At 48.4% G+C, this 18,672-nt stretch overlaps 1 protein-coding gene and 3 non-coding genes across 8 annotated transcripts in view; 1 reads left to right on the top strand and 3 right to left on the bottom strand.

Moving 5' to 3' along the window:
* The window catches only part of LOC149363053 (cholesterol transporter ABCA5-like), a 144,022-nt gene that overhangs the window by 47,782 nt on the left and 77,568 nt on the right, over positions 1-18,672 (top strand). The window lies entirely within an intron of this gene.
* TRNAE-CUC (transfer RNA glutamic acid (anticodon CUC)) lies at positions 13,726-13,797 on the bottom strand. Its single transcript has one exon. It is a non-coding gene; the product is annotated as a tRNA-Glu (tRNA).
* Positions 15,314-15,385, bottom strand: TRNAE-CUC (transfer RNA glutamic acid (anticodon CUC)). Its single transcript has one exon. It is a non-coding gene; the product is annotated as a tRNA-Glu (tRNA).
* On the bottom strand, positions 17,249-17,320 carry TRNAE-CUC (transfer RNA glutamic acid (anticodon CUC)). The gene has a single exon. It is a non-coding gene; the product is annotated as a tRNA-Glu (tRNA).

Raw genomic sequence — 18,672 nt, 5'->3', positions numbered from 1 at the left:
CTCTTGAAAAAAACTATAGTATGTGATTAACGCAAATTAAACCAAGGATAAAAAAATGGAGTTCCAGAGCTACGTGAAACCACCCACAGAGTGTTTCCCGTCGTATGGTCCTCCTCAGAGTATTTTATAAATTCCGATCAATTAGTTAATTAGGTAAGAATAATTATGCTAAATGTTAAACATTCACTTTAGGTTAACGTGCTTTTTGTTAACTTGTAGAGGAGCGTTACGAAAGAACCGATCAAGTTTTTTTGTAGGAGCGTGTCTTCTACTTGGTTCTTTCAAGTTTTTTTTTAAAAAAGCCCGCGAAATATGAAAACACCGCGTGTTTTCTCGCGCTACCGTACTGTCGCGTTGCAAGCCAGCTCTGAATGAACGAAGCGTGTGCGCTCACCGTGGCCAAGTAAGCGGCCGGGGCGTAGTTCGACGGGCTGCAAAATTATGAACAAAAAAAAAAAAAAACGAAGACTACCCTGGAATACACGACTTCACTACTTTCACTTCATTTTTTGGTTTGCCTGCGCGATGTCTCATAAAAGCCCTATCGCAATTGGCAGATCACGCCGTGCGCTTTCCATGCTGGAAGAATGTGCTGATCGCACTTTCAAGATTATGCTAAGAGCGGCGTCGACTGCTCACTTCCAGAAGGTGAGCGCGCACGCTTCATTCAGAACGCGCTTGGCAGCGCTACAATGCAGTAGCGCAAGAGCGCAATGAAGTGTTTTTTCTTTTTCATATTTAGCGAGCATTCCATGAAAACTCGAAAAAAGGGCCACGTACGTTGCTACAAAAAAGTGTATCGGTTCTTTCGTAACGCCCGTGTACAACTTAACAAAATGCACGTTCCCTTACAGTAAACGTTAAAATTATGTATAATTGATCTTAAATAAGTAACTAATTAAGCGAAAATACGAAATACTCTGAGGAGCGCCACACAGTGAGCAACAACATGTCGTTGGTTTCACCTAGCCACGCAGCAACCCTTTTTTTTTTAATCTTTGGTTCAAGTTCCGTGAAACACCCTGAATAGATTTGGCCTGCAATTGCGTCTATCTGGAATGAGGCAGGGGCCCTTGTGCTTGCCTCGTCCTCTGGAATAATGACACACGCACCATATGGCGCCTCTTGTAAAGCGCTTGGGTGCTTTATTTCGTTGCTAAGGCGTTTCACAAAAAACCTAGGGTTCCGTGTTTTCAGTATTTCTTTTTTTTTCCATTTGGGGGTTATATGGTGTTTATTTTTTCTCTTTGGTTCGATGATTTTCGCTTTCTACTTTCAATGCCGGAGAGAAACCGGCGTTTATCGGGATAGGTGTTGTAAAGCGGCTGTATAGTTACTGGAGAAAATATAACGCACCTGAATTTTTTTATTAAACACATACCAAACACCCTACCCAATGAATTAATGCCCAAGCGAGTAAAAATAAAAGAGAAATGCTATGACAGCAACGAAACGCTGTACGACGTAAGGTTATTCAAAATTTTGGCGCGAATGTAGTTGGGAATACTGCCACCGCATTGAGCCTCTGCCAGTGATGGCATCGCTTGGATTGTCTGTAGTGTATGTAGTACACGCAGATACTTGGAACGACGAACGCACGGCGCCGGATTTTCTCGTAATGGAACTATAAGGCTTTAAAGAGTATAAAATGTTATATTTACACGTAGTGAAAAAAAAAATGGACACGTACATTGAGAGATTTGTCAGCCATCGGAGGAATGCGGTCAGAAAGCACACGTTTTACATTTGTGCTTGATGGGGGGATGGCAAGAAAATCAAGAGATGGTTTTAACAAGACCGGTCATTCTTTACAGCGCGCTCTCCATAAGCTGTGAAAGCAAACGTCAGCAGATGTAATTTTGAACAGCGATTATTCTGAGATCCTTCTTTCAAAAACGGGTGGTCTGCAGAGCTCACAACAGGCGAAAATAATCCATTAAAGACTTCGTTGTCATCAATTCTTGCTCTATAGACGGGTCCACAACTTGCACTTGATGCCAGAAGTCATCGCTATCAAGTGAGTTTTCGCGGAAGCTGCGCATATATTTCTCGCGGACTTCATAGCTTGTCGAGTAGCGAATATATCGGTCTTCGCACCAAACTCTGACCATTCAGGAAGGTATTGACCAGTGAAGGTGCCGGCTAGATGAACCAGGATTGAGTACACGCGGCAGACAAGTGCCTCCTCTGATTCCAATGATTTTATGGCTGTGTTTATTGCTTCGGTGTTCTATACCACGTGATTACACTTCACAAAAACTATATATACAGTCATGTCTTGGGGGTAGCGAGTACTGCTAGCAGGCTCTCGAGCTTTTCACCTTTTGTTTGATTGCTCTCCAGAAACCAAGAACATGAATGAACGCTAAAAAAATAGTACCAGCTCTCAGGGGAACCACAGTGGCAAGTTGCCAAACTGGCAATGAGAGAGACGTGCAGGCAATGCGAAAATCCCGCCGTATTCCCCTGGAGCCTGTAAGCACTGCTGAGCGGAAAGAGCAGAAGATTTTGTCGGGTGGGGAGCTTGTCCTGGGTACTCTCGTGTCCTGTTGCGTTCCTCGTTACAAAAAACTTATGCCTGACCTACACACTTGAAAACCGTCACGCTGGTAAAGAGAAGACAAAGGAACGCGACAACAGAATTTGGTTTCGATTGAAAGGAATGGTACCAAGGACAGTTCAGTGTGGCTGTGTTCCGGGTGAACTAGAGAAAAAAAAAGTAGAGTACATTTCTTCACTTGAAACTGGCATTCTTTTCTTCAAGGACGGCTGAAAATCAGTGTTTATTGGTTTTCCAGCATTCATATCAAAATGCCGCAGGGGTCAGTTTTCGGAGTTTAACGGAGTTTAACGGATACCGAAAACACGGCACCTCTACCTGTAACAGGGTTAGTTGGTGCGATTGCAATGTTAGAACTACGCTCACTTCAATAAACCGGCCTACACGGATTCGTGTACGACCAGTACGTGTGGGTCTTTGTTCTGTACAGTCCAGCCAGCGCAGCTCTAACGCAATATGTTTTCCTCTTTCCACTTTCTCACGGGAGCCAGATCGTTTTCAGCTTAACTTCCACACTTTCACGCAGCTGCTGCGCGGCTTCTAAAACGGATATGATAAAACGTTCCGCTGACAAACCACTTGCCCGAGTGCCTGGCATACCGAAGTTTACCAAACATGAACCGATGCTGCAAGCAGTACAGCGACGGCGTACGCCGAACGGGCGCCGTAAAAGGGCATGCACCTCTATGTTCTTGGTGCTGGCTGGCTCCCCCTCTTAAGCCGACGGAAGTAATTTCGAGCCGTGAAGAAAAGAGGTTGGGTGCTCTGAAGGGCAACTCGAACCGCGAAAAGTTCTGGGAACCTGATAGAGCTTCAAGCCATAAAGAAAAGAGTCGCCGAGAGCCCCGCTGTCCTCCGAATGTCGTAAACCGGACCCCGCTTCCTACGCGTGCGCGAGCGCCCGTGCGTTCCGGTGGTGGTCCGGTGACGTCTCCTATAGTGCGCATGCTTATACCGGTTCTGTGGTATTCCAAGAGCGCCCACCTTGAGCGCGTACGCCAAAGGGCCTTTGGAGCACACTTTCAGCATATCGAGTGCCCTCAACAATTTTTCAACCGAACATTCTCGTTCGAAAAATGAGGGGGGAGATGTCCCTTTGTCAAAATAAGACAGAAGTTGTGGAAAGGATGTGAGGAGCGGGTCGGGACAGGTACTTGTCAAGAGAACGCATCATGGTAACCTTTCGGCAACTTCTTTTTACAATATCTCGATGGCTGGAGGCGTGCGTCGAAGCTTCAGGTTCCGGCATATTAAGAAGAAGCCCCCCTCACCTTCTTCCAAGAACGATACAATGGAGGGCTACTGACTCATCCCCCTTTGCGCTAACCCCTTGAGCCAGCCAAGCAGGAAGTGGAAACGCGTTCTGTGAACGAGGGTTCTTGGTTTGAAGAGACCTTCATGTAAATAAGCTTTCCTGCAATTCTGCAAGTTGTCCATTCACTTCAGACACAATGAATGCAGGCACGTCGAGAGTATGCTAGGGTGCGTCAGCGGACATCAAGGCCGCCAAGCGACCCACAGCGAAAGCGGGTATCTTCCACGGAGCTGCCTTCGTTGTCTGCATTCTCAGTGCACGCTCTGCGACGTATTAACATCGACAGCTGTTGAGGGCATGTTTCTTGGTTGTGCATCGTCGGTGTTGGCGTTGACGTCTGAGAGGTACGAGCACAGTTACATCACGAGTGAAAGAATAGTGAGGCCATGCGTATTGAAAGCAATATGAAAATAAATGGCAATAAGAAATACGAATTTCATCACCTGAAATCTCGCGTTCTACAGTGGTAATCACGTCCTGTGATTTTTGTGTTCTACTCTGAGCGTTTTCTTTTTGTTTTTGATATAGTGACATTGGAGCCTCGACTCTTTGTCGTCGCCAGATGATCTCTGGAGAAACGGAAAGTTTGCTACATTCGACTGGTTTCTAGCCACACAAGGCGAGAACACGCGGTTTTTGAAGCTTTCACCAATTACGTGGCCGCTGAAAGGTCTCGTCCGTTCACAATGGTTTGTTTTATTTGATACTGCACACAAGCCATAATAACACAGTGCACGCACGTTTAATGAGAAGGAACGAAGTAAAGGCTCTAGGAAAAGCCTTTCAGCGGGCCGTATTTTTCAGTAAGTGAGCAGACGAGAACCACGGCCACTCGGTGATGCGGTTCCATCGAGCGGCCGTTTTTTTATCAACCGCCACCTCCACAAACTGGTAAAACAACAGCCAGCTGACGGGGTCGCATTTTTTGGTGCGGCACTAAGGCTTGAATTCTAGATTTCGACGTGGTCTGTCTGTATGTCTGAAGCCTGCTTCACCTGAAATAAAATAATCGAAAATGTTTTACGGCCGCGAGTGGGTTTCGAACCCGGGCCAGAGCGAACAGATCAATTTTAGACAACTACATCGCCGCAACCGAGCATCCCGCATCCTAAACTACCAGTCTCTTGCGCTGTGTTTTGGATATCATTTCTTCAACAGCTTCCGTGCGCAATGGATCCGAACACCGCAACCGCAGCGAAAACCGGAGTGCGGGTGCACCTGCGCATGTGGAGTAACCGCGCTAAATCATCCGAAATTTGTTTTTGTGCAACTCTTCGTACCACGCCATGACCACGCGCTCTGCTTTTAACAAAGCTGGTGGAAGGCATTAAAGAATGTAACTGATCCTCTGCAAAAGCTCTGATGTCATTTTTGGGAGATTTCTTTCACGCATGGAGTGACCCTTCGCCAGGACTGACACATTACGGGTTGTAAGTTTTTTTTTTATGACAGCCTAGAGGCAAGAGTGCGTTCATGTATGAGACCTTTCCGGACCGTTTTCGCAGAGGCGCTGACTCCGTCCTGTTTCACTGTAGGGAGCAGAAAAACAGCGCACTCCAGAAGCAACCACGGGAAAAGGGGGAAAAAAGAAAGGCAGGCAAAGGCACAACAGGAGACCCCCCTACTGTCATTTTCTCTCCCGCCCCCTTACCACCGACGACCGATCCCCCGTTGCAAAGTAACCGCTCTTAAAAAATAACACCAATTTCTCCCTACCTATGCAACAGCTCACATGAGTCACATCATCCTTCGCCCTTCATGATACTACACCTCCCCGTTCTTCATCAGTTCCCTGCTGGGGAAAGTTGTATGATGCAATAAACTCATACAGTTTGTCATACAAATAACATATACTTATCATACAAATCATAGAAAATTATCATAGAAATGTCATACATTTCTGTAAAATCACAGAGTCATCATAGAGATGTCACAGAATATCATACAAATTGTATGATATATCATAAAAATTGCACGATATTCTATAATGAAGCCTCTATGAGGTTATTGCATCATAGACCTTTTTTTCAGTAGGGTTGGATGTTGCGAACAGTGCGTCTTGTTCTTGTAGCCTTTGTGGGAAGAACACTGCCAAAAAGTCATGTGCGAAGGCTACAGTGAAATGCAAGCAAGTTTTGATTAAGACGAAGTCAGCGAAACCTTGGCCAGTATTTTCAAAAAGGAAGGGATGTAAACTACACACAAGCCGGCAACCATTATCGGACGCCTCCTCCACCGTCCCAAAGACAGTCATCCTAAAGAAAAGGCCTAAGGCGTGGTATGTAATACCTTGCTTCAAGTGCTTGGTGTCGTAGGCTGTGAAATATGGGGGTAAGGTGAAGCAGCACAATGCTTACGTCAAACAAATGAACGTAGAGCGAAGCGCGGTGGCCTAGCCCTTCGAGGCGTCTGTCAACAGGACTGACTTCAACATAACCATTGTGCTCGAGTCCGAGCCAGACTTGCGCAGAACGAATTATAGTCGGCCTAGTCGGTGACGCCGCAGTGCGATTTTCGCACAGTGCTTTCACATGCAACGCGTACCCAGCGAATTCGGTCGGAGGGACACGCAATGTTGGTCGATGTTTGCATAGGCAACACACGATTAAACGCGACAGAAAGGCTGCACGGAATGTGTTGACGATGTTATGGCCAGCGTGTTTTTAGATGCAAGGCAATATTTCGTATGTTGTGATTAGAATAAAATAGTTTTGATTACGCCGCGGGAACAGCTCCCACGTGACCCCATGCCGAGACGGCGCGTGACGTGATGTCACGTGGGAGCTGTTGTCGCGGCGGTCTCGACACGCGCGCCTCGAGACCGGCCGTGGCCGCGGCAACAGTCACAGCGTCGCAGGCGAGAATCGCATGCATGTGAAACGGCCCTAAGTCATGGCACAGTTAATTTTTTTTTGTGTGTGTGTGATGGAACAGAGTAAAACACCGGGACACCGGTTTTTGCGCTGTTCCATCACAAATGCAAATGAGTAACCAACATGCCCAAACTGCTGCCCTGGCTGATTTAAAAGTCGCGGGGGAATGTTAATCGTTTCCTGGAAATGGCTCCCTCTTCTTAACCCGCGTTTGTGGGCTTAAAAAGAACCTGCATGCAACTCCCCTGCAGTCCCTCCTTGAAGAAGTAGTTTATGGTTTATGGTTTATGGGGTTTAACGTCCCAAAGCGACTGAGGCTATGAGAGACACCGTAGTGGAGGGCTCCGGAAATTTCGACCACCTGGGGTTCTCTAACGTGCACTGACATCGCACAGTACACGGGCCTCGAATTTCCCCTCCAAAGAAATTCAACCGCCGCGGCCGGGATCGAACCCGCGTCTTTCGGGCCAGCAGCCGAGCACCATAGCCACTGAGCCACCGCGGCGGCTCTTGAAGAAGTAGTAGTAGTAGCAGTGGTTTGCCAGAGGCAACAACAGCTGACAAAAATACAATAACGAAATTAAAAATGTCGCCGGCCGCGGTGATTGCTATCTAATACCTTTGGCCTGCAGTGGGTGTAGTCAGGCTGATGATGATGATGATGACCTCAAACATTGGAGCTGCGCCGGTGTAATTAAAGGCAAAGTGAGAGGATAGCGAGAAGTATGTAGCGGAGCGACAGAGAAAAAAGGCAGGGGTAGCTTTGCACAACATATGCAAAATGAAAAAAAAAAATTATATGTTCGCGCCACTCGCGTGCGAGCGCCTAGGTATTGTTGCACGTATTCGCATCCGGGACGGGTAAATTCACTGCATATTCAGGGCCGCGCGCACGTAGCGTCCTCTCGCTAATGAATCGCGCGAGCGGCCCACTGCACAAGCGGGCGGGGTGGAGCGCCAAGCCGCCGCGCTTGAGAAACCCAGTCAGCTTTTAAACGTCGTGTTATCTAAAAATAACTTCTCTTCATTTCTCAAGAAATTTAAATCATAATCAACAACATTTAACTAAGGTTTGACTCTTGAGTGCTGCTCTGGGTGAAGGCGTAGTTTCTTGCCGAACAGACGGGAAACGCTTCGGAATAGTTCCCAGCATGCCGTTCTATGAAGTCTTCTTTAGCTCTTCATAGTTTGCGTACACCACTGGAATATTTTCCAAAACTATCATCGCTTGCAGCAGTGGTAAAGCCCTTATCGACGGTGAACGAATAATCATCGGAGGCACTTTACCAACCTAGAAAAAATGTGAACTACCACACTACTAATTGTTACATTGGATAAATCACGTACCGCGCACAATGAGTCAGTGAAACAAGCATGAAGCGCAGCATCGGGTGTTGCTGCTTATTATACTGCAGCACTTGCTCACTCAACGCATTCGTACTGCATTTTCACCACATCGACAGAAGTTTCGAAGAGCTGACTGCTATCGAGGCCAATAACATGAGTGTTGAAATGCAGTGATTAATACACGATTTTAATATGTTTAATGCACAGAGTAAGAGCCACATACAAGTATTCGTGAGTGAGCTCTAAGTATGAGCGTCGGGAATTACGCATTTCACTGCTTGAACGAGTGTCCATGGAAGTTTCATTGCTTTTGTATTGTTAATGCGTACGCAATATCAGTGTCACTTATGCATATGTGGTCACTGTACGCGCTTAATAAGAAATGTACCTATCACGCAAAAGAGTCCTTGTAATCTCCTCTATCCACCCCGGGAGCGCTTTCTTGTCGCACTTTATGCAGCAGCCCATGGTATAGCCTCACTCCGATGGGAGCACTTTTGATTAAAGTACGCATTCATGTGGCACGACTCAACCTCTCAAAGCAAACAACCAAAGCATAGCACGGCCGGTCTCGACGCGCTCGCTCACGAGCGAGCGCGTCGGGACCACATGAAAAACTTGCTTTCGAAAAATATTTCGTAGTTAGCAGGGCTAAACCGCCCCCAAATTTTTTGACGAAGTTGGCATGCGTACAGCGCACTAGCCACGGTCCGGCTTCTTTTCTTTCAGCCCAGCAAAGAAGGGAGCGACACAATCAGCGCGCCTTGAATACGCTGGGTGACAAAAGAATAAAGAGAATCTCTGCCGGGGCACCGAAAAGCTGGGTTCACGTGAGGGGAGTATACACACAGAGTGGAGAATGAGGGAAGGTGAAGGCAACTCTCCCCCAACCCAGGAAGGAGGAATGTAAGAGGAGAAGGAGGAGCTCAACTTCATGCGGCGCGTGGTGGCAGATTTGTGAACTAGGGGCGCATGAACCAGAATCCTGGCCATGCTCGAGAACGAAGCGGCTTTTCCGCGACAAAGGAGTCTCCTCCAGCCAATGGCGTCGGCAGATTCTCGTGAACCAGCTGCCATGACAATGGAGGGGAGAGACTATTCCTGACCATGGTGGAAGGGGACTATCCTCTTTCATCTGCCACTCGCTGCATTGTCACGCTAGCAGGCTCAATGAGAATCGGCCGACGCCATATTGGAGGAAAAGGCGCTTCGTTACATAGTTGTATCCGACTATAGAAGCTCACTTAACGGGTATCCACTGCATTGTCCGCGATTACAAATTACACGTACGCACTGACGAGCAAAGATGAATTGATGCTATGTTCTAGTGCAGCCTCCTTGTGCCTGAATTCATACAATTAAGGAAGTATAGACCAAGCACAGATGCCCTAGAAGTACTATCGTCAGCGTTTTGATAAGAGCGGCTATTGTTCTCGAGGCCCTATATCTTAACGTCGGGCAACCTTTCTTCCAGATGCACTTGCACGTCTTTATCCTACCCACATTGTGAGAGTCACTGTGTAACTTCCTATCTTGGCGATATCAGCGTCAGGCAGGGCGTTACGGCTTGGATAGCCCGTCAAAAACAAAATGGAGGAAGATAACTTTTGTTGACAGAGAGGCCTCTATAGCTTGGGAGGAGCAGCAACCTGTTGGCGCTCCGCCAGAGCGAGGAAAATTATTACATGGCTTGCACTGACGTCACAGCGGCCACAATTTTGGGAGACCACGACCGCTGCGAAAATCTGTGCGTTCGTCTAATCCACTCATCGCCACCTGTTCCGACGTGCGCGTTGTGGAAGCTGTGCGTGGTCCGCCATCTTCGCTCCCGTGTCGTTATAGTGGCGTCCAACTGGCTGACGATTTTTCTAGCGTCTCTCTACACCAGTGATGTTCCATATCGTAACTGAAAGTTCACTCACTTAGACCGAAAACTCTCTATTTAGGACCTTTTTTTCATGCGGCGAATGGAAAAGTGCGTCAATAGGGAAAGAGTGGAAAAATTTAGGTTTCAGCTTTCCCTAAAACTCCACAAAACTCCCTTTTTGCCAGCTTTTACTCCTCAAATTATCTGAAAAAGGGAAAAACTCCACGATTATTGCTCTGCACCGGGCCGTGCAATGAGCAGATCGCAAGAACACTGTGCAAGAGTGAGAATGCGGAAATCGGTCGATGGAGGTTTAACTTATAGGTGACGGCGGCTTCGACTGTCCCGTAAACAGACATATGATGTGGCTCTTAAGCCTGATTTCGCACTGTGCCATAAATTATAAAAGGGCCCTGAAACACACGCACTACATCTTGGGGGCGTTGTACAGTGACCCTCTATGGTGTCACTTGGTTGAAGAAATGTGCTTTTGAAGTTATCAGCGATCGAAAGCTATACCCTTCCGTGCGTGCAAGGCTTTTCGTCTCCATTCTTCGCACATACTGTGCTCGAGGCTATGCACCGTCGCAGGCACTGGGAAGTGATCGCGAATAATCCAATCCGGCTACTACCAGGTCAGGCGCTCGATTCACCACGCACGCTAAGCCTCCACTGACTTCGTCCCTATACTGCGCTCCCTTTACACGTACCGTTTGTGCAGCTGAACGGATTCATTCGCCTAATATGTTACACAAGGCAGGAGAAGGAGACTGGAGGCGGCGTCAAAGAGCAGGGAATTGAAGCAGTTTTCGGGCGCAGCATTGCGCGTCTTTCCTAGAGCGCATAGGGCAGCTCTATTTGTCTGGTTTGTTCCTCGGCACGTGACCTAACAATCGGGGCGTTTCACTTAGTTAAAAAGGTTTTAAGCCGCTTTAACCCTCACTAGCTAAATATTCGCGGTTTTCGTCTTCACCTGTGCGAAACTTCACGGACTAGCAAAAGTTATTTGCATATGTGAACGCGTGTGTGAACGCCACTAAACGTTGTTTCAGTCGTAAGCTGGCGCGAGACTTGAAACAGAAAGCGATTCAAAACGTTCGCCTGCCAGCAGCTTCGACATATTCATCCGGATGGCAATCGACATCCGAGTGACGTTATTTGGAGCAAAGCAAATATTGCGAAGTTTGCGTTGTCCGTCAACAATCAGCGACGCGGAACCACTGGGCCTGCTTGCTGAAGCGTGATGGAGACGCAAGCAGAAGTTTTCCCAGTGCACGTGATCACTAACGCTGCAGTAGATTAATGAGACGTCATGCACAAGCCGCGTGCTGGCAGTGACCGAAACTGGGATGGGTAGTATAAATGGCTCGCAGCTTTTAGTCACACTTCTTTCTGGCTTCTTCGGGTCTTCCGGAGTACTATGTGCATTTACGGACGCATGAAGACTTTGCGTCTTTATTCCTGATGATAATTTCTCTGTGGTTATCCATAATTTCAACAGTAAGAAATCAAGGCTTGCTTGGCGCCCTTTCACTTACTACAGTATAATAGCTGAATGAGCCTGAGTCTTAGTCACCTGGCGCGCTTTTACCCTTAAATTCCACGCTCCCGCTCCTCCCACGCTCGGGCTGGCCTCTCAGAAGAGCAAGGTGTCTTGGCTCCGGGCCACAACGAGTGGGCGGGTTTCGGTTCGGGCCGTAGTTATTTCCAGCCGCAGCACTCGAGAAGAGTCTTGCGTCAGAGGGAACGTCAACAAGCGCCGCTTTCCCGAAAGAATCCGTGTATATCGAGTGCTTTTCTTTCCTCCGAGCTCGTCTTCGCAAGGCCGTGTGCCATTCAGCGTGGCATCGGGGACCGGAAGGCTTGGGACGTGTGACGTGGAGCCCACGTTTCTCCTAGTTCACTGTGCATGGTTCAAGGTCGCTTGCGATATTTGTGTGCGGGCCGCGTTACACATGTCCAGTGCGACAGTTGTTGTGAGATGATTGTTTGTAGTACCGCGGGCGGACGTGCGAGCCACTTCTACAAGGCTGCGCCGTTGATCGTGGCATATCCGGGACCTGGAGGTTAGGGGTGCCTTCTTAAGTCGGATACAACTCAGGAACGAAGCGGCTTTTCCTCGTCAAAGGACCCCCTTCGAGCCAATGGCGTCAGCCAATTCTCATGAACCTGCTAGCGTGGGAATGCAGGGAGGGAGACCATGGAGGGAGAGACGATCCTCTTTCATCTGCCACTCCCTGCATTGCCACGCGGGTTGGCTTATGAGGATCGGCCGAAGCCATTCGCTGGAAGGGGGTCCTCTGACGAGGAAAAGCCACTTCGTTTTTGAGTTGCATACAACTATAGCGTCCCCTGTGCTCCGGAGTCCGTAGGGTGTGCGCCTTGTGGGACTTGTCTAGTACGTGGACTGTTGGTCTGAATTGGTTTTCAAAGTACGTGTATGCGACCAGGTAGTCTGAGTCACCTGGCTACTACGACAGGTGCAGTTTTGCTGGAGTTTGCGTTGCTGCCGAGTTCGAGACCCTCTCTGGTCTCCCTTGTTGACCACTGGCACTGTAGAATTACCTGAGTTCTTGGATTCAAGTAAAACTGCTGTGCATCATGTCGTATCATTAACGTTCAGTGGACGAGAACAATTCCACGAGCAAGATTCTCACGTATCTACATTGTAGCTTTCTGTTCATTCAAGGCAAGCATGTTGACTTCCTTGATGACAGCAAAACATGGTTGATTACGTACGATTTCAGTTTATTGTGAAGCTCGTTTCGCATTAATGCGGCGGCCTACACTTTCGCACACTTTTAGACTACACGTGGTTACTCCAAATGGCCACGAAGAGGTTTCATCGCATAGTGCGCAAGAACAATGCTTGCCATTAAGGCACCAACAAACGCCAGCGTCGGGCCGCCTAAAGCTGTAAGCACCTCGTCGCAGTTAAAAAAAAAGCAAATAATGATTCGAGCGCTTGCATATAAGCGCGAAGATGTCGAAAGTGAATTGCAATGAAGAGGAGATCCACCTGCAGCGGAGCGTATGCTTGACAGGTAATTAATATTACTGGGGGGTGTGGAAGTGGAGTGGGTAAAATATTCATTTGGCGCACGATTACACGTCACCCGGACGACGCTTGGGCGAAGCGAAGAGGCCGCGCCCAGAGCGACGAGACGCGCGACCCACGCTTGCCGCCTGGCTGGTGTCGTTGGCGGCGTTTTGCATGTACTTCCGTCTTTCTGCGCGCTGCGAAGCCAGCAAAACTGTGCGGACCGCGCTATTGGAGCGAGGACGTGAAAGCTCGCTTTCGTTGATGTTTTAGGTGCCCGGGACTGCTGTGCTGCAGTGCTAGTCAGACTGTCGCACGGAACTTATAGTGTTTTTTTTTTTTCCTTTTTCATGTGCAGCGCCAGGCACACATTTTTGATCGCAGACGCAAGCATTTATATAAATTACAGCATTACCGTGATCGCACACCCCTCTCATTGTACCAATGTCCCATATCAGGATCGACGGGCGTGTTTGGAATTTTGGCCGCAGCACTAAATACGAGCACACATCGATTCTACCGACGCGACAAACCACCACTGATGGGGCTGAGATAAGAAGAAATACAAAATTGTTATTTGTTTGAGCCAGTGTGGTGGGCAGCACAATGTACCCCGCTGTATTGACAAAAATACTTCAAAGTCTAAGTATGGCTGAAGTATAGATGACGAAAAAAAACGTTCTGTACAAACGCAGAGCTCGCGTAATGAGGAAAAAAAAATTGTTCCGACACCGGGAATCGAACCCGGGCCTCCTGGGTGAGAGCCAGGTATCCTAGCCACTAGACCATGCCGGAGAACGAGCGCCGACAGCTCATACACTGTGGTGGTACTATGTATCGCGCACTTGTCTCGCTGTGCCAGATTCGTAATACAATTTGGCAGCCCGTGCCAAGCGGGTCTTCCACTCTTGGCACACGCGAATGGCATTCCTGGAAAAGCTGGGGCGGAATCCTCCTCCACTGTGGCGGGGTGGCAGAGCGCATGCGCTCTGCCGCCCCGCCAATAACACCCCGAGGGGTGTTATTGTTCCCCGCACAAGCCCTGGCGCCCCGCTACTTTTCTATCTGAACGAAAATGTAGCCCCGTCCTGTCCTCATCTTTCTGTATCCTGTTTCAGAGCTACGTTTTTTCGTTCAGATTATGTATGACCAACTGGCCCCACAGTGTACTCTGTTAATACTTTTCTATCCCCTAATCGATATATAAACGAAACCAGCGTTTGTTACAAAATGGCGCGTCACAATAAGTGGACGCAATCAAGAACTGACCATGAACGCGGCTTACAGGCGCTGCCGGCACCTGCACAGCGCACGTGGACAGTGGTCACCACTGTGAACACTAACATACGTTTGCAGCCACAGCGACTCCACGTCGCAGTTGATTCGCACCTTCACCTGAACTGGCCTCACTGTTTCATTGTTTGTGTGCTGTTCTAGACCGTATGTATACACGTGCGATGTCAGTGCACGTTAAAGGATCCCAGGAAATCGAAATTTCCGGAACCCTTCACTAGGACGTCCCTCATGGCCTGAGTCGCTTTGGCACATCAAACCCCCATAAACCAAACCAAAGTGTCCCGGGGATTTTTTGGCAAGCAAAGTTGCGCAGAGACAAAATATAGTAGGATACAACGTAAAAAGAAACAGCAGTTGCTAACACTGGGCCGCGGTCCGCGGCGTCTTGTATTACTTCGCTGGGCAATCGCAACTGTAAACGAAATCAGCTTTTTAATGTTTGACTATATCCAACAATCCACGAATCAAAATTCTAGAGCTCATAATTTTTTTATTGCGATAAGCTTCTTGTTTACGTAAGAAACCTTTAAGCAGCAGACTACTTTTTCATCGTAGAGGAATTCTGTGCGCGGAGGCTGAATGTGGGCGGAGCTTTACTGCAGACTTAAACTATAGTTTTGCCGAAACAGAAGCGCCACCTCAAAGCTTACGGAACCGCTGCGCAAACACCAGCAAGACGGAACCTTTCGCTTTCCTCATACGTGCGTAACGACTTCGACCGGGGGTTGATACATGAGAATCTATAGTTAGAGATCGCGGCGTTTTATCTGACACCGGCGCCTGTGTGGTCGAGGGGGATCGAGTTATCGCGCGTGCAGTGTTGGGGCTCGCTGTTCCGCCTCTGTTACGGTATTTCTTGCACTGGGTGCAATAACGCAGGGAAAGAAATGACCGATCCTTTTTGGCTGTTATCGTCTGCCTGGCCGTATAAGTATGGCTGAAGTATAGATGACGAAAAAAAAATGTTCTGTACAAACGCAGAACCCGTGTAATGAGTGAACAAAAAAAAAAAACGTTCCGACACCGGGAATCGAACCCGGGCCTCCTGGGTGAGAGCCAGGTATCCTAGCCACTAGACCATGCCGAAGAGCGAGTGTGCAGTGCTCATACAATGTGTTGCTACTATGTGTCGCGCACTTGTTTCACTGTGCCAAATTCCTTATACAATTTGGCAGCCCGTGCCAAGCGTGTCTCCCACTCTCTTGGCACACGCGGATGGCATTCCTGGAAAAGCTGGGGCGGAATCCTCCTTCACTGTGGCGGGGCGCATGCGCAGAACAATAACCCGAGGGTTGTTATTGTTCTGCGCATGCGCCCTGGCGCCCCGCTACTCCTCTACCCGTAATAGATATATGTATATCCGCCTATTCAATAACTCATTAATGTGAAAATAAACGAAAGCAGCGTTCGTTCCGAAAGGGCGCGTCACAATAAGTGGACGCAGTCAAGGACTGACCATGTAAGCGGCTTACAGGCGCTGCCGGCACCTACGCAGCGCACGTGGACAGTGACCGCCACTGTGAACACTAACATACGTTCGTGAACACAGCGACTACCCGTCGCAGTTCATTCGCACCGTCACCTGAACTGGCCTCACTGTTTCATTGTTTGTGTGCTGTTCTAGACCGCATACACGCGCGATGTCAGTGCACGTTAAAGGATCCCAGGTGGTCGAAATTTCCAGAGCCCTTCACATAGCTTTTTTTAAATGATTTTAAGCGCACAAGAACACACAGACAAGAAGAGGAAACACACAGGAGAGGCGCTAACTTCATCTGATTTATTCGCAGGCAAAAAAGCAAATATATACATAAAAGGAGACATGCACAGTAAAGAAACACATCGTCAGTTCACTATACGTGCTCAAGATTCCTGTACTCTGCCTGCAGAAGATTAACAGACGTGTCACTCACACAGTCATCCCCCTCTTCCTGATATGTGCCGTCCTATCACCGCCTCTGTCAAGTATCTATCTCCTTCAGCCGCAGCTCGCACGCTGTGCAGTTCGCACAATACTCTGCTAAATGTGTCCCTCCACCCCTTAACGCCCGCAAATGTTCCCCCGCCCGGTCACTGACACACCCCCCGGTCTGGCCTATGTAAGACACAGAAGTTTTGTTACAGAAGTTTTGTTAAATTATCTTTCACACAGGACGTCCCTGATAGCCTGAGTCGCTTTGGGACATCAAACCCCCCTAAACCAAACCAAAGTGTCCCGGAACTTTTTCGCCAACCGAAGTCGCGTGATACAACTTAAAAAAAAAAACAGCAGTTGCTAACACTGGGCCGCACTCCGCGGTGTCTTGTATTACTCCGCTGGGCAATCGCAACTGTAAACGAAATTAGCTTTTTAATGTTTGACTATATCCAACAATCCACGCATGAAAATTCTAGAGCTCATAATTTTTTTCTTGCGATAAGCTTCTTGTTTTGCGTAAGAAACCTTTAAGCAGCGGACTACTTTTTCATCGTGGAGGAATTCTGTGCGCGGAGGCTGAATGTGGGCGGAGCTTCACTGCAGACTTAAGTTGCATCCGACTATAGTTTTTCCGAAACAGAGGCGCCACCTCAAAGCTTACGGAACCGCTGCGCAAGCTACAAACACCAGCAAGACGGAACCTTTCGCTTTCCTCATACGTGCGTAACGACTTCGACCGGGGGTTGATACATGAGAATCTATAGTTAGAGATCGCGGCGTTTTATCTCACACCGGCGCCTGTGTGGTCGAGGGGGATCGAGTTATCTGCGCGTGCAGTGTTGGGACTCGCTGTTCCGCCTCTGTTACGGTATTTCTCGCTCTGGCTGCAATAACGCAGGGAAAGAGATGACCGATCCTTTTTGGCTGTTATCTTCTGCCCGGCCGTCTAAGTATGGCTGAAGTATAGATGACGAAAAAAAATGTTCTGTACAAACGCAGAACCCGTGTAATGAGCGAAAAAAAAAAAAAACGTTCCGACACCGGAAATCGAACCCGGGCCTCCTGGGTGAGAGCCAGGTATCCTAACCACTAGACCATGCCGGAGAACGAGAACGGAGACCTCATACAGTGTGGTGCTACTATGTGTCGCGCACTTGTCGCACTGTGCCAAATTCGTAATACAATTTGGCAGCCCGTGCCAAGCGGGTCTCCCACTCTCTTGGCACACGCGGATGGCATTCCTGGAAAAGCTGGGCCGGAATCCTCCTTCACTGTGGCGAGGCGCATGCGCAGAACAATGAACCGAGGGGTGTTAATGTTCTGCGCATGCTCCCTGGCGCAACGCTACTCCTCTATCCCCTAATAGATATATGTATATCCACCTGTTCAATAACTCACTAATGTGAAAATAAACGAAAGCAGCGTTTGTTACAAAAGGGCGCGTCACAATAAGTGGACGCAGTCAAGAACTGACCATGTACGTGGCTTACAGGCGCTGCCGGCACCTGCGCAGCGTACGTGGACAGTGGCCACCACTGTGAACACTAACATACGTTCGCGACCACAGCGACTCCCCGTCGCAGTTAATTCGCACCTTTACCTGAACTGGCCTCATTGTTTCATTGTTTGTGTGCTGTTCTAGATCGAATGTATATGTGCAATATCAGTGCACGTTAAAGAACCCCAGGTGGTCGAAATTTCCGGAGCCCTCCACTACGACGTCTCTCATAGCCTGAGTCGCTTTGGGACGTCAAACCCCCATAAACCAAACCAAAGTGTCCCGGGTATTTTTTGCCAAGCGAAGTCGCGCAGAGACGAAATATAGTAGGATACAACTTAAAGAAACAGCAGTTGCTAACACTGGACCGCGGTGTCTTGTATTACTCCGCTGGTCAACCGCAACTGTAAACGAAATCAGCTTTTTAATGTTTGACTATATCCAACAATCCACGCATCAAAATTCAAGAACTCATAATTTTTTTCTTATGATAAGCTTCTTGTGTACGTAACAAAAAACGTTTAAGCAGCGCTCTACTTTTTCGTCGTGGAGGAATTCTGTGCGCGGGGGCTGAATGTGGGCGGATCTTCACTGCATACTTAAGTTGTATCCGACTTTACAGTTTTGCCGAAACAAAAGCGCCACCTCGAAGCTTACGGCACCGCTGCGCGAATTACAAACACCAGCAAGACGGAACTTTTCGCTTTCCTCATACATGCGTATACCGCTTCGACCGGGGGTTGATACATGAGAATCTGCAGTTGGAGATCGCGGCGTTTTGTCTCACACTGGCGCCTGTGTGGTCGAGGGGGATCGAGTTATCGCGTGTGCAGTGTTGGGGCTCGATGTTCCGCCTCTGTTACGGTATTTCTCGCACTGGCTGCAATAACGCAGGAAAAGAAATGACCGATCCTTTTTGGCTGTTATCTTCTGCCCGGCCGTCTAAGTATGGCTGAAG

Source organism: Amblyomma mixtum, chromosome 2 (genome assembly GCF_055824585.1).
Source record: "Amblyomma mixtum isolate Tamu chromosome 2, ASM5582458v1, whole genome shotgun sequence".
In the NCBI taxonomy this organism is placed as follows: domain Eukaryota; kingdom Metazoa; phylum Arthropoda; class Arachnida; order Ixodida; family Ixodidae; genus Amblyomma; species Amblyomma mixtum.
This window is presented reverse-complemented; position numbering and strand designations above follow the sequence as displayed.